This window comes from Scyliorhinus torazame, chromosome 8 (genome assembly GCF_047496885.1).
Source record: "Scyliorhinus torazame isolate Kashiwa2021f chromosome 8, sScyTor2.1, whole genome shotgun sequence".
In the NCBI taxonomy this organism is placed as follows: domain Eukaryota; kingdom Metazoa; phylum Chordata; class Chondrichthyes; order Carcharhiniformes; family Scyliorhinidae; genus Scyliorhinus; species Scyliorhinus torazame.
The window spans coordinates 39,464,121-39,479,687 of record NC_092714.1 but is presented as its reverse complement, the minus strand read 5'-3'; positions in this window follow the sequence as shown (position 1 = coordinate 39,479,687).

Genomic DNA, 15,567 nt, shown 5'->3' with positions numbered 1-15,567 from the left:
AGGAGTACTTTCATTAAGAAAAGGGGCTCAAAAAAGTTATTTAAAAAACATTCTATTCTTAGTTGAGATTATTTTCTGTACTGGATTACTTTCCAAGCCCACAGAGATAAGCCATTTTGGCGTCTGGTCTCACTCCCTTGCTGGCAACACCTACAGGAGACTCAGTGAGCTGCTCCAAGGGGAATCCCTTGGGTCTGGATGCTGACTGGGATGTGTCTGGACTGACTAGAATTCTGTGGTGGTTATGTATCAGCTTGTCTTGGGGCAGAAGTGTTATTTTGCCACCTCATGCATCGCCTGATTAGCGCCTATCTGTCCATTGCCTCTATCTGGAAACTTTCACTCCTGTTCAGCACCTGACACCAATTGAATAACCTTCTGCTCTGAGAGGAGGTTTGAAATGGGCCAAAATATTTATTTAAATTAGCAATACCTCACAACAGCGTTGCTGGTTGTGCTTTCAGCAGCCTGGGGCCTAATCTTTGGAATTCCCTTCCCTAATCTCTCTACCACTCTACTGTCCTTTCCTCCGATAAATTGCTTGTTGAAACCCACCTCTTTAAACAAGCTTTGGTCACCTCTCCTTTTCATAGAACCATAGAATATACAGTGCAGAAGGAGGCTATTCGGTCCATCGAGTCTGCACCGGCCCTTCGAAAGAGCACCCTACTTAAGCCTACACCTCCACCCTAACCCCGTAACCCAACGTAACCTTTTGTACACTAAGGGCAATTTAGCATGGCCAATTCACCTAACCTGCACTTCATTGGACAGTGGGAGGAAACACTTTGTGACCTGGGGCGAGATTCTCCGACCCCCCGCCGGGTCGGAGAATCGCCGGGGGTTGGCGTGAATCCTGCCCCCGCCGGTTGCCGAAGTCACCGGCACCGGATATTCGGCGAGGGCGGGAATCACGCCGCGCCGGTTGGCGGGCGCCCCCGCGCGAATCTCCGGCTCGGATGGGCCGAAGTCCCGCTGCTAAAATGCCTGTCCCGCCGGCGTAGATTAAACCACCTACCTTACCGGCGGGACAAGGCGGCGCGGGCGGGCTCCGGGGTCCTGGGGGGGGCGCGGGGCGATCTGGCCCCGGGGGGTGCCCCCCCGGTGGCCTGGCCCGCGATCGGGGCCCACCGATCCACGGGCGGGGCCTGTGCCGTGGGGGCACTCTTTTCCTTCCGCCTTCGCCACGGTCTCCACCATGGTGGAGGTGGAAGAGACTCCCTCCACAGCGCATGTGCGGGAATGCCGCCAGCGGGCGCTAACGCTCCCGCGCATGCGCCGCCCGGAGATGTCATTTCCACGCCAGCTGGCGGGGCACCAAAGACATTTTCCGCCAGCTGGCGGGGCGGAAATTCGTCCGGCGCCGACCTAGCCCCTTGAGGTTGGGGCTCGGCCCCCAAAGATGCGGAGAATTCCGCACCTTTGGGGCGGCGCGATGCCCGTCTGATTTGCGCCGTTTTGGGCGCCAGTCGGCGGACATTGCGCCGTTTCCAGCGAATTTCGCCCCTGGTGTCAAACCTCGTCTGATAATGCCCCTAAGAAGTGCCTTGGAACCTTTCTCACAATGTTACAGACACTATATAAATGTATTAAAAACCAAGTGCTGGAAAAACTCAGCAGGTCTGGCAGCATCTGTTGGACAAGGAAATAGAGTTACCATTTTGAGTCCAATGTGACCCTTCTTCAGAACAGATGTTGTCGGAATTGTTGTTAGTGCAGCAGAATTCTTGACACCTAATTGCAACATCAGAGGCTCCCAGATTAGGTGGAGCATAGTCATAAGCAGAGTAAAACCATTTCTATTCTGCCCTCCCAATGGTCACAGCCTCGATCATGGAGATTCTTTTCTGTTTTCCGCACCATCCATTTATGTGAGATTGCCAACACGTTGTCACTTTTGTTGGGCAGGTTTCTGTGGTGCTGTTCATTCCCACAATACAATTTGCTGAAACTACCATGATCCATTTCACACAGAACCTTTATAATCTTCAGGAAACAAAATAAACTTTCATCCAATCAACCTGAAAGGGAGTTTGCAGGTACTTTATTTTGCTTTAAGTTGTTTTCTCCTTTAAAGGGAATCCCAATCTTCATAAAAGCTTGCGTTTAATCCACATAATTTGTCTCCAAATAGTACCCCTGACATCAGGACATTTATCTCCTCACTACAGCAAGAAAGGTTATAAAAAGGATATTTCGCTAGAACTGAGAGCAGCCATTTTGACTCCCAGTGACGATATCACAATACACTGGGACGTTAGAGATATTAGAAAAAAGGCTCTGTAATTAAAAACTCAGGAATACAGATATTTTTTATTCATGGGCAGCACGGTAGCATTGTGGATAGCACAATTGCTTCACAGCTCCAGGGTCCCAGGTTCGATTCCGGCTTGGGTCACTGTCTGTGCGGAGTCTGTACATCCTCCCAGTGTGATCGTGGGTTTCCTCCGGGTGCTCTGGTTTCCTCCCACAGTCCAAAGATGTGCAGGTTAGGTGGATTGGCCATGATAAATTGCCCTTAGAGTCCAAAATTGCCCTTAGTGTTGGGTGGGGTTACTGGGTTATGGGGGTAGGGTGCTCTTTCCAAGAGCCGGTGCAGACTCGATGGGCCGTATGGCCTCCTTCTGCACTGTAAATTCTATGATGATCTGCCCCAATCACGCTGTGGGATTACGCCAGTGTAGAGATGTATTTTGGTCTAATTACATGTGTCTTTCCTGTGTATTTCTGTAAAACATTACAATGGTTACTCACTTCACGTTTAATAGCACTTTGAGCTGTCCGGTGGTCGCATTACACAAATGCAAGTCTTTCATTTAACTGCTTGATAAATGATTTACCAAAAAGAGTCAAAGTTAAAAAACCGTCATTAAAAAATACAAATGTACATTGCAGTGTTATTTCTCTCTGGCACAGTGCAACATTATTAAACCAAGTCATCACTGGGTGTCCTGAGAAAGAGCCAGATAGAAAGCTTTCCCATACGCCTGTGCTGCCCCTTAAAATTAATTCAAAATTCAGTGAATATAAATATGTATGAAGGGAATATAGTCCCAATCTACTCAATTCATTCTCAAGGGACAATCTCCACAACTACAGAATCAGTCTGGTGAACCTTCATTCCACACCCTCCAAGGCTAGTATATCCTTCCTTCGATAACTGGACCAAAACCATACACAATACTCCAGGTGTGGTCTCACCAAGGTCCTCTATACAATTTCAGTAAGACTTCTTCACTCTTTTATTCCAATCCCTTTGTTATAAAGGATACCATATTATTTGCTCCCTAATTATTTCTTATATCTCCATGTTAACTTTCTGTGACTCATGTACAAATAACTTGAGTCATAAAATTGTCCTCAGGTCACTTCAAAGTCATGTGCGCCTGTCTTGGCACTACTCAATTGTCACAGTTGAGTTTGAAGTAGTGTTGTTAATTGCGCCTTTCTGTATGCTAATATTTCTTAGTTCCCCGTTCTCTAGCTATCAAATTTATCTCACTCCCTGACAACTGTCGGACGCTGAATCTGACAGTTTGCAACCTTAGTGTCATATTTGATCCAACCATATATTCGTACCATCACTTAGACCACCTATTTTTAACCTCTGTAATATCACAGATTCTGCCCTTGCGTCATTTGCTGCCCAACCCCTCATTTACAATTTTGTTACCTCTAGACCTGACTACTTCAATGGACTTCTGGTTGGTCTCTCACACCTCTTGTCCTCTGTAAACTTGAGGTCACTCATAACTCTGCTGCCTATTCCCTAATTCACACCAAGTCACATTCACCCATCTGCCCCTCTGCCCCCTAACCTGCATTGGCTCCCAGTCAAGCAACATCTCAATTTCAAAATTATCATCCTCGATTTCAAATCGCTCCATGGTCTTGACTCCCACAATACCCTACCCTCCATCTCTATAACCTCCTTCAGCCCTTCAATCAATCATCAGACATCTGCACCCAGCTAAATCTTGTCTCTTGAGCACTCACCATTCGTGACTTTGTCTCTAGCTGCCCAGCCCCTTAGCTCAGGATAGCCTTCCTGTCTCTCCACCTTGCTCTGTTTCTTTTCTCCTTTAAGATGCTCCTTAAAAGCTACATCTTTTGGCCAAGCTTTTGCCGATCTGCAATAATGTTGCTTTTTCCATCTAATTTTGATTTACAGCACTCCTGTGAAGCACCTTGGGATGTTTTATTGCATTAATGATGCTCCAAAATACAAGTTGTCGCACTCTTTGTGTATTTAAATAGCCTGCTTTACTATTCTTCCTCCTAGAGTGAACAATTTCACCTTCCCATATTTTGTGTGGGGTCCCCCCCCCCCGCCACCCCCCAACACCAGCTACATCATCGCGGGTGGGACAGGAAATTTTGGAGATTCGTTAACAGCTAAGAGCTTTCTAAGTTTTCTTGTCCTGCCAGAACAACGCCTGTCAGTGGCAGGGCCAGAGAATCCTGGCCTACATTTAATTTACCATGTTCTTTCCCATTCACTTAACAGGCCTGTATCCCCTTGCAGCTGCTTTGCATCCTCCTCACCGCTTACTTTACCAGTAGGTTCTAGATAGCTGAGGCCTAAGCATTGATCCCCACAGTACCCTACCATTTACAGCCTGCCGACCCGAACATGATGGGCCGAAGGGCCTCTTTCTGTGCTGTCACCTCTATCATCCATTTATTACAGACCATTAACCAATGCTCAGTCAATGCTAATATATTACCCTCAAGCCCTATTTTTGTGTAAGTACATCTTGTGTGACATCTCATTGAAAGACTGTTAAGTCTTTAAATACACTATATTCACCTATTTCTCCTTTATCTACCCTGCTAGTTACAACCTGAAAAATCTCTTAACTTTATCGAACACCTACTTGTGACACTTTATGCCATGTTGACTCTGCCTAACCATACCACAATTCTCTAAGTGCCCTGTACCATTTCCCTATTAATCTACTACTGATGTCAGTTTAAATGGTCTATATTTCCCGGTTTTCTCATTCCCTCCTTTCTTGAATAATGGTGTTACATTAGCTTTCTTTCAATCCATAGGGCTGTTGTATAATCTAAGGAATTCTGGAAGATTAAAACCAATACATTCGCTGGGTGGATTTTATGGCCTTTCCCACCAGCAGGAATTTCCATTCCCGCCAGAGTCAATGGACTTCTGAATGGTTCGCCACATTTTCTGGCCCCACCCCCACCCATGACAGGGCCATAAACCTCCGCCCATCATCTCTGTAGCTATCTATTTTAAAACACATGGATGCAGGCAATAAGGTCCAGTGAATGTGGGAACATTAAGTTCCATTAAATTCCCAGTACAATTTATTGCTGACAATAATATTTCTCAGCTGTTCATTTCCTACAAAACTTTGTTTCCTTAAGGTTAAGGAAAATCCAAGGCTTTTCACACGTACATAAAAAGCAAGAGGGTAGCCAGGGAAAGGGTTGGCCCACTGAAGGACAGGCGAGGGAACCTATGTGTGGAGCCAGAGGAAATGGGCGAGGTACTAAATGAATACTTTGCATCAGTATGCACCAAAGAGAAGGAATTGGTTGATGTTGAGTCTGGAGAAAGGTGCATAGATAGCCTGGGTCACATTGAGATCAAAAAGACGAGGTGTTGGGCTTCTTGAAAAATATTAAGCTAGATAAATCCCCAGGGCCTGATGGGTTTTACCCCAGAATACTGAAGGAGGCTAGAAAGGAAATTGCTGAGGCCTTGACAGAAATCTTTGCATCCTCACTGTCTTCAGATGATGTCCCGGAGGACTGGAGAATAGCCAATGTTGTTCCTTTGTTTAAGAAGGGTAGCAAGGATAATCCAGGTAACTACAGGACGGTGAGCCTTACATCAGTGGTCGGGAAATTACTGAAGAGATGGCAGATGGAGTTTAATCTGGACAAATGTGAGGTAATGCATTTTGGAAGGTCTAATGCAGGTAGGGAATATAAAGTGAATGGTAGAACCCTTAAGAGTATTGACAGTCAGAGAGATCTAGGTGTACAGGTCCACAGGTCACTGAAAGGGGCATCACAGATGGAGAAGGTAGTCAAGAAGGCATACGGCATGCTTGCCTTCATTGGCCGGGGCACTGAGTATAAAAATTGCCAAGTCATGTTGCAGCTGTATAGAACCTTAGTTAAGCCACACTTGGAGTATAGTGTTCAATTCTGGTCGCCACACTATCAGAAGGATGTGGAGGCTTTAGAGAGGGTGCAGAAGAGATTTACCAGGATGTTGCCTGGTATGGAGGGCATTACCTATGAGGAGAGGTTGAATAAACTCGGATTGTTCTCATTGGAACGACGGAGGTTGAGGGGCGATCTGATAGAGGTCTACAAAAGTATGAGGGGCATAGACAGAGTGGATAGTCAGAGACTTTTTCCCAGGGTAGAGGGGTCAATTATTAGGGGGCGTAGGTTTAAGGGGCGAGGGGCAAGGTTTAGAGGAGATGTATGAGGCAAGTTTTTTACACAGAGGGTACTGGGTGCCTGGAACTCGCTGCCAGATGAGGTGGTGGAAGCAGGGCCGATAGTGACGTTTAAGGGGCATCTTGACAAATACATGAATACGATGGGAAAAGGGGGATATGTACCCCGGAAGTGCAGAAGATTTTAGTTTGGACGGGCCATGCTGCCAGTCGGCACAGGCTTAGAGGGCCGAAGGGCCTGTTCCTGTGCTGTACTTTTCTTTGTTCTTGGTTCTTGGTTCTTTGTTCCTCACTATTTCCAGAATAGTTTCCCTGATCATTGTCACATTGCTGTTTGGGAGAGCTTGTTGAGCACAACTTGCAGCACTTCCTGCTTTACAACAACGGCAAACTCCAGACTATTGGCCATGAAATTCTGTGGGACATTCCAAGGACCTGAAATGTGCTTTATGGATGTGGGTCTTTCTTTCTTCCTCTGCCTATGCTCATTAGTGACTGCGGCTCTGGCTACACTGCTGGAATAACTTGAATTCACACCAACTTCCTAACCTGTTATAATGTTTCCGTTTCGGTTCTTCCTCCAGAAACAGCAGTGTTCTTCACCAAAAGGCACCTTCAAGCCTGTTTTAGATTTTAGCAAGAAAACAATAATGAAAAGGCAATTGGTGCCACAGCTCCAGGGTCCCAGGTTCGATTGCCGGCTTGGGTCATTGTCTGTGCCTTGTCTGTGTGGATTTCCTCCGGGTGCTCCGGTTTCATCCCACAAGTCCCCAAAGACGTGCTGTTAGGTGATTTGGACATTCTGAATTCTCCCTCTGTGTACCTGAACAGGTGCCGTAATGTGGTGACTAGGGGATTTTCACAGTAACTTCATTGCAGTGTTAATGTAACCCTAGTTTTGACACTAATAAAGATTATTATTCCAATTATTAAAAGAACTCTTTTTAAAAATGCCTCTCTGATATTCCCCACACTCTACACTTTTCAAATTTGTTGTATTCATGTTAATTGGTCCTTTGAAGCGTATTGATTTGGATTTATTTTTGTTAGATGTTGCCTGGGCTGGGACGCCAGCACTGTACACCACGGCACTGGTTCTTTTCGTTGTTCAAATAAACAAATATTTTGGATGACGCCTGGCCATGGTGGAGTTAATACATTTGGTGACAAGGCGTAAAAACAAGATTCTCGAGCAGCCTTCAGAATAAAGCAAACAGGCCTCTGGTGAGGAACAAATAAATACCTCTTTTCAGTAAACTCGAGCCTGACAACATTAACGGAGAAGACTGGGCCCAATATGCAGAGCGCATGCGCTATTTCAACGGGCTAACCACATTGTGGGGAACGAGAGCCAGAAGGTAATCCTGCTGATAGCATGCGGGGCTCCAACATTCAACGTAACAAAAAGCCTGACTTTCCCAGATGCCCCTGACTCAAAAACTTTTGATGAGCTCACAGACCCAGTGCAAAACCACTGTCAAAACCACTATGACCCAAAGCCCTCAATCATCCTCCAGAGGTACCGTTTCAATATGACAGGGAGGATCCTGGGGTAACCCCTCACTGAGTTCCTCAGTAGGCTATGGAAACTGACAGAATATTGTAAATTTGGCCCATCCCTGACTGAAATGCTATGCAATAGATCGGTGTGCGGAATAAACAACGTCACTACTCAACGGAATTTACTGGTGAAGCCTACTGTAGACCAGAAAAAGGTCATTAAGATAGCCCTATCCTTGGAGAGTGTATCGAAAAGGGCTGAGGAACTACCTGGGGCACCGGACAGAAGTGTCCTCCAGTTGGTGGAGGGGCCCCATACAGGAAAGCTCCGTACCTTAGATGAAGGCGAGTTGCCCATGGCCTGACCGGAACTTTGCAGCGGCTCCCCGGCAGCCAAGGAAACCTCATGGCAAACCAAGGTGTACCAGGGAACCCAGTCCAGAGGAATGCAAGTGCCAGCTCAGAGACGACTGCAAGCATTGCAGAACAGCACAACCAAGGCAAGGCTGCCGGAATCGGCAATATGCATATTACCCAGGCAAGAAGACAAGGCCAGCATGTGTTTATACCATGCGGGTATACCAAATTCCAGATAAAGAGACAATGTAATTGAACTGTATCATCACGACTAACGTTGCCCCAAGATGTTAAGGCTACTCATGAATCATAACCAATTAGAGGTGATGGATATGAGGGCTGCTGTCTCAAACATTGGAGAACAGATAATTAATCACCTCCAGACTGACATCCTACCTCTGAGTCTAGAGGACACCAGAGCTAAATTAACCACATATACGGGGGGAAGCTTTATGGATCATGGATCCACAATGATGGCAATGATCTACAGACAACAGACAGCCCAACTTCCACTCATTGTCATGCGAGGACAAGGACCAAGTCATATGGGCAGAGATTGGCTCCAATGGATCAGACTGGAAATTCTCAGATTGGGCATTAGAGGACGATGTGAAATTACCAGTGAATACCCTGAAGAGGGCGTTGGAAAAATAAAAGGTGCCAGTGCCAGAACCTATGTTGACACCGACACCATGCCAAAATACTTCAATGCCTGACCAGTTCCATACTCATTGCTAGAGAAAGTAGAAACGGAGCTTGGGTGCCTGGAAAGCCTGTGGATAATAAGATCCGTGCAATTCACAGAATGGTTTGCACCCATCGTACCCGTCCTGAAACCCGACAAATCAATCCACCTTGGCAGGGATTGTAAACTCAGTTAATTGGGTCTCAAAATTGGACAGGTTCCCATGCCACGAACAGAGGACTTATACGCCAAACAGGTAGCTGGTCAGTTTTTCACAAACTGCACATGATCCACACCAACCTCCAACTCCAACTAGGCAAACCCTCCCATAAATACATCACAATTAACACACATAAGGGCCTGCACAAATATACCTACCTGCCATTTGGGGTCTCGTGGTGTGTGCCATATTTCAGAGGGTTATGGAGAATATACTCCAAGGGTTACCCAAGGTGGTTGACTACCTGGATGATGTTCTGATTACAGGGACTACAGAGCAGGAGCACCAAGCAAACCTAGACGAGGCCCTTTTCAAAAGCAGGGGTACATCTTAAAAGAGAATAGCGCGATTTCCAAATGAGTAAAGTAACCTATCGACAGAATGGACAAAAAAAGCCTGGAGGGCAAGGTCAAAGCCATTAAGGAAGCTCTTATCAAACAAAATATCACAGAATTGAAATCCTTCCTGTGACTAGACAATTGTATTGGGAAATTCCTCCTGAACGTGGCCTCTTTGTCGTCGCCATTACATCGACTATTGAGGAAATACCAGAAATGGTCCTGCAAGGCGCCACAGGAAGAGGCCTTTGAAAGAGTCAAATGGCAGCTATTATCATCTAATTTATTGGCCAATTACGATCCCAAGCAGGAGCTCATAATATCATGTGATGTCTCTCCTTATGGAGTTGGAGTGGTACTCTCCCATCGTTGGGAAGACAGCACAGAACGACCCATTGCCAATGCGTCTAGGACTCTTTCGGATGCAGAGCAGCGCTACTCGCAAATCGAGAAGGAAGGCCTGGCATTTACGTTAGGTGTAAAACATGTTACCAGTCCATCTATGGTATGTGCTTGTGATAGTGGCCAGACCACAGTCTTTATTGGGCCTTTTAATAGAAGATAGAGGAATCCCTCCTATCGCCTAGCCCGGATACAGCGTTGGCCTTGTTACTCGCAGCCTACGAATATTCCTTGGAGCATTGCCCAAGAAGGTGAATAGCCAATGCTGTGCTTTGAGTCGTCTCCCACTACCCATAAGCTTGGCTCCCTTGTCTGCATTAGAAGAGGTCACAGTGGCCTTGTATTTTTTAGAAACCCTCCCAGTATCAGCAAAGCAAATCAAGGCTTGTACACAGAAAGACCCAACATTATCAAAGTTAAAACACATGATCTTGAACGGCGGGGTCCGAGGACAACCCTCTGATGACATGAAATCATGTCTAACTAAGAGAGGCAAACTCAGTGTTTCAGACGGTATAACTTGTGGGGATCCCGGGTAGTTGTTCCCGGCCCAGGGCAGTGCCAATCCTGATGAAATTACATAACAGCCACCCTAAGGTTTCCAAAATGAAGATGTTCACCGGGAGCTACATTTGGCGGCCCTGGCTCAACACGGACATCACGGACCTGGTTGACGAATGTACGTTATTTCTGGATAGCCAGAAACTCCCCCCCTTGGCCTCCCTACACCCAAAGGATTGGCCAGGCAGGCCATGTATGCAGGTGCATGTCGACTTTGCCGGGTCTTTCTTGGGGTCTATGTTCCTGATCTTGGTGGATGCGAATTCCAAATGGATGAAGGTACATCGCATGGCCTCTATGATCTCATACCCCACCATTGAGAAACTTCGACAAAGTTGTAGCACATTAGGCCTACTGAAGGTCGTAGTATCTGACAATGGCACGGCCTTCACTAGTGGGGAGTTCCAGTCCTTCATGAAGTCAAATGACATGAAGCACATTAAGGTGATATCACCAATGGACTGGCAGAGCAGTGCAGACCTTCAAGAATGGCATAGAGAAGCTGCCAGCTGCATATATAGAGACTAAGTTGGCATGATTCTTGTTTGATTACAGGACCACTCCCCATACCATGACAGGAGTTGCTTCAGCAGAAATATTGATGGGATGACGGCATCGCATCAGGTTAAGCTTCTTATTTCCAGACTTGGCAGGGAGGGTGGAGTCCAAACAGGAAAATCAAAAAAGAAATCATGGTGCCATAATATCTGAGAGTGTTCAAGGCCAGTGACCCAGTCTGCATACGGAATTTCGGAGATGGCTTCAGTTGCATACCTGGAGTCATATTAGAAAACAAAAAGAGGCCTGTATCCTATAAGGTCAAGGTTCAAGACAAGGTTCTGAGAAAGCACCTGGACTACCTCAGGAGTAGGGAGCCTGCCCTGTTGAAGCCTTGTCTCCTACTCCAGTGGTGGCCTTTGCTGGTGCAGGGATACCACCCGTAGAGGACTCTATGCCCATCTCCCCTGATTGTGAGGACTCGGGTTCTGACACGGAGACAGGGGAATTGGGTATTCACCCGATAGCCAATGCCGAAGAATAATCCATGTCCAGAAGGCCTTTGACAAGGTGCCGTATAGGAGGCTGTTAAATAACGTACGAGCACATGGTGTTAAGGGTAAGATACTGGCATGGGTAGAGAATTGGCTGACTGACAGACGGCAGAGAGTGGGGATAAATGGGTCTTTTTCAGGCTGGCAGCCGGTGTCTAGGGGTGTGCCTCAGGGATCTGTGCTGGGACCACAACTAGTCACAATATACATTAACAATCTGGAAGAAGGAACTCAGGACACTGTTGCTAAGTTTGCAGATGATACAAAGATATGCAGAGGGACAGGTAGTATTGAGGAAGTAGGAGGTTGCAGAAGGACTTGGACAGGCTAGGAGAGTGGGCAAAGAAGGAGGAATGGGGGCATAGACTATTTTCTAATGGGGAAATGCTAAGGAAATCAGAAGCACAAAAGGACTTAGGAGTCCTTGTTCAAGATCCTCTTAAGGTTAACGTGCAGGTTCAGTCGGCAGTTAGGAAGGCAAATGCAATGTTAACATTCATGTCAAGAGGGCTAGAATACAAGACCAGGGATGTACTTCTGAGGCTGTATAAGGCGCTGGTCAGACCCCATTTGGAGTATTGTGATCAGTTTTGGGCCCCGTATCTAAGGAAGGATGTGCTGGCCTTGGAAAGGGTCCAGAGGTGGTTCACAAGAATGACCACTGGAATGAAGAGTTTGTCACATGAGGAGAGGTTGAGGACTCTGGGTCTGTACGCATTCGAGTTTCGAACAATATGGGGAATCTTATTGAAACATACAGGATACTGCAAGGCCTGGATAGAGTGGACGTGGAGAGGATGTTTCCACTGGTAGGAGAGACTAGAAAACGAGGGCACAACCGCAGGCTGAAGGGATCATTTAAAACAGAGAGGAGGAGGAATTTCTTCAACAAGAGGATGGTGAATCTGGAACTCATTGCCACAGAAGGCTGTGGATGGAAAATCACTGAGTGTCTTTAAGAAAGAGATAGGTAGGTTCTTGATTATTAAAGGGATCAGGGGTTATGGGGAGAAGGCAGGAGAATAGGAATGAGAAAAATATCAGCCATGATTGAATGGCAGAGCAGACTCGCTGGGCCGAGTGGCCTCATTCTGCTCCTCTGTCTTATGTCAGTGACCCATAAGCGCTTCCTGTGGAGCTCCACCGGCTCCACCTTCTGTGGACTCATGGCTGAGTACAAAGAGGTGGAAGAGGCCTCCTCGTCATGGAGGGGGGGGGGGGGAGAGATGTTATGACGACCATGAAGGACAGGGGGGAATCGTCCATTGATCTTCCCGGAATATGACTTCTCCTATTGAGCGGGCAGAGGCTCACCCAATAAGAACCATTTGGCAGGAATTTAAAACCCGCAGCAATGAAAAAATATTTCATTGTTCGAATAAACAAGAGTTTTGTACGAAGTCTTGCCTTGGCAGAGTCATTACAGATTTGCTTGTGCATTTAATGTGAAGTAAAGGGATACCATGCAATTGTGAAATATGCACAAAGCTGGCAAGGAAATAGGATTTATTATTAACTAATTACTGCACTCGTTCTTTTTCTACCTGTTCATTTAGTTTGAGAGCTGTTGCTTCAGCGGTTTTTGATTGTGCAGAACAGCCCCTCCCAGCGGCTCCAAGGTTTACTATCCGCATCGTTAAAAGTGCAATTCAAGTTTTAGTTTATAAGTCTGGGATATTTTGGGCGGGGACGACAATGATCTTTGACAGCGTTTATACAAGTCCAGCTGTCAACCTGAATTCAATTCCTTTGTGACCAATTTAGTCAAAATAACTTATTTTGCTATGTTCAAAAAACATAGTGCAGAAGTGTTACCGTTTTGTCAAGATGGCGGTCTGAGCCAAGGCTGCCATGGCAATGACGTCAGACCAGCTGCAGAATGAAGTAAGTGATCCCTGCAGGAACCTTGCAAATCCCTAAATGCACTTAAAGAAATAGATTAAGCCCTCGTTCATCGGAGAATCAGTTACAGACCTCATACAAAGAGGACAGCTGGGGACTGTTAGAAAACTTAATATCACCAGCAGATCTGTAAAGTTCTACAGTATTCTCCATTATCCCACTGGCTCTTCTTTTTTCCCATCAGTGCAGGAAACAAAAATAAATGGTTCCTGGTTGCACAATGCAGGCAAAAGTAAAATGCCTGGAAGTACAACAAAAATGGCCTCATTGTGGCATCTTTCATTTTGGGAATCTGAACTGTAAAGAACTGTATGCTCCCCAGGTGCACAGTGCCCTCTGCAGGCTATTGTGTCTCAGCGATAATGTTGTCTGATGAATATTCATTGTAAAAGATAGTGATCGAATGCATGGAGGCAATTCAATGAATTTAAACCACATTTACAGTTTGCAAATATTGTTCATGTGTCATGATGAAATTGTCTAATTTTAAATAGTGGACATTATTGCCATAAAACATTTTATTTTATATATATATATTACTATGCAACCAAAAAAAACATTTTTACACAGCAAAATACTCCTAGTTTCTTTGAGGTGCAAACCTAAAACTAATTTATAATCTGTGGTACGCAACTATTTTGGGATTATTTTTATCCCTGTTTTTCTATTGAAAGTACTGATGGATGCCATTGTTCAGTTCCAATGCCATTGGCACATCTCGAACTGTCTATCATCCATGTGGGCGCCTGCAATCGGGAGGGTTATCAAGCTATTCAGCTACAGAGGCATCAAAACATGGCCCAATCCTTTGTGTGCCCAACATTTTCAGTGCCGGGTTGTAATTCCCGCACTGCTCAACATGGCAGATATCATCCAGAGGAACAGAATCTCGGAATTGAACCTGGAAACTTGGCGGTCTACATTGTACAGTTCTACCCTCGGGCTAGGCACTTACTCAACATTAAAGCTCCATTATAAGTTTATTTGAATTAATCTGCAAATTCAGCTAATTCTGAGTCCAGCTTAGTCACTGCAGTAAATAATAAACAACTGGTGATAATGCACAGAGACAAATATCTTATTGCATTCATTGCTATTTTGTTGCTTTCACTCCCAGTTTAATGTCATTGTCGACTTAATTAAATGGTTTTATTTTAAACAACTCAGTTTAAATCACTTCAGTTGATTGTTTTAATATGGATACCATCCAAGTAAAACTGAATCTTCCATATAATGAGCCTGGGGCCAAATCTCCGAGTTGGGCATTGTAAAAGTAGTTAGGTGCACCACAGGTGACTGTTGTGTGATATTGCCTAGGATTAGCAAGCAGTACTGGGGAGGATGAATTTCTCTTGCGTATTAAGTCAGAAATCCATGTACAAAGAACAGTTTTTCAGATTTCATTACGCATGGCACACCGAGTAAATCTTCATCTAAAGTAGCAATTTGAGCCCTGAAACTGCAACTGGCCTATAATGGAACTTACCTGCACATTTCTGGGGAAGGAATCACCTTGACACTTTGGGATTGAAATCAAACAATGCCCTATTCGCAACAACTGTGTTTAGATTAAATTTCTCTGTGTGCTATGTTAATCCACACGCTAGTGCTGTTGTTAAAAAACAGACAAAGGAATTTCGCAAGCATATGTGTCTTACTAATACCACATAGTATGATCTCAGTTTCACTTATGTATGTGTTTAGCTGGCTCAGTTAATAGTATTTGCATTCTTAGGCCAGGATTTTATGATCCCTCCCACCCAGCGGGTTATTACTATTGGGCCATGGTTTGTGTCACTGGAGTTGAATAGCTTGATAGCCCGCTGAATAACAATTTAAAAGGCTCGCCACATCTGCCGGGGGAGTAGGGATGACTCAGTGTCAGGGTCATAAAATCCAAAGGCCTTAGGCTCAAGAATCCAATTCAGAACTCAACCTTATGGGGCGAGATTCTTCTGCCCCGCCCGCCGCTAGAACGCCACGGGCGAACTGCGGACAATGAAGAAGCCCATTGACTTCGGGCGGGTTTCGCCGGTCGCCAGGCGAATGCGTTGTCTAGAATCCCATTGTCTAGGTTAATAGCTCAGATGAGATATTAAATCAAGGCTCT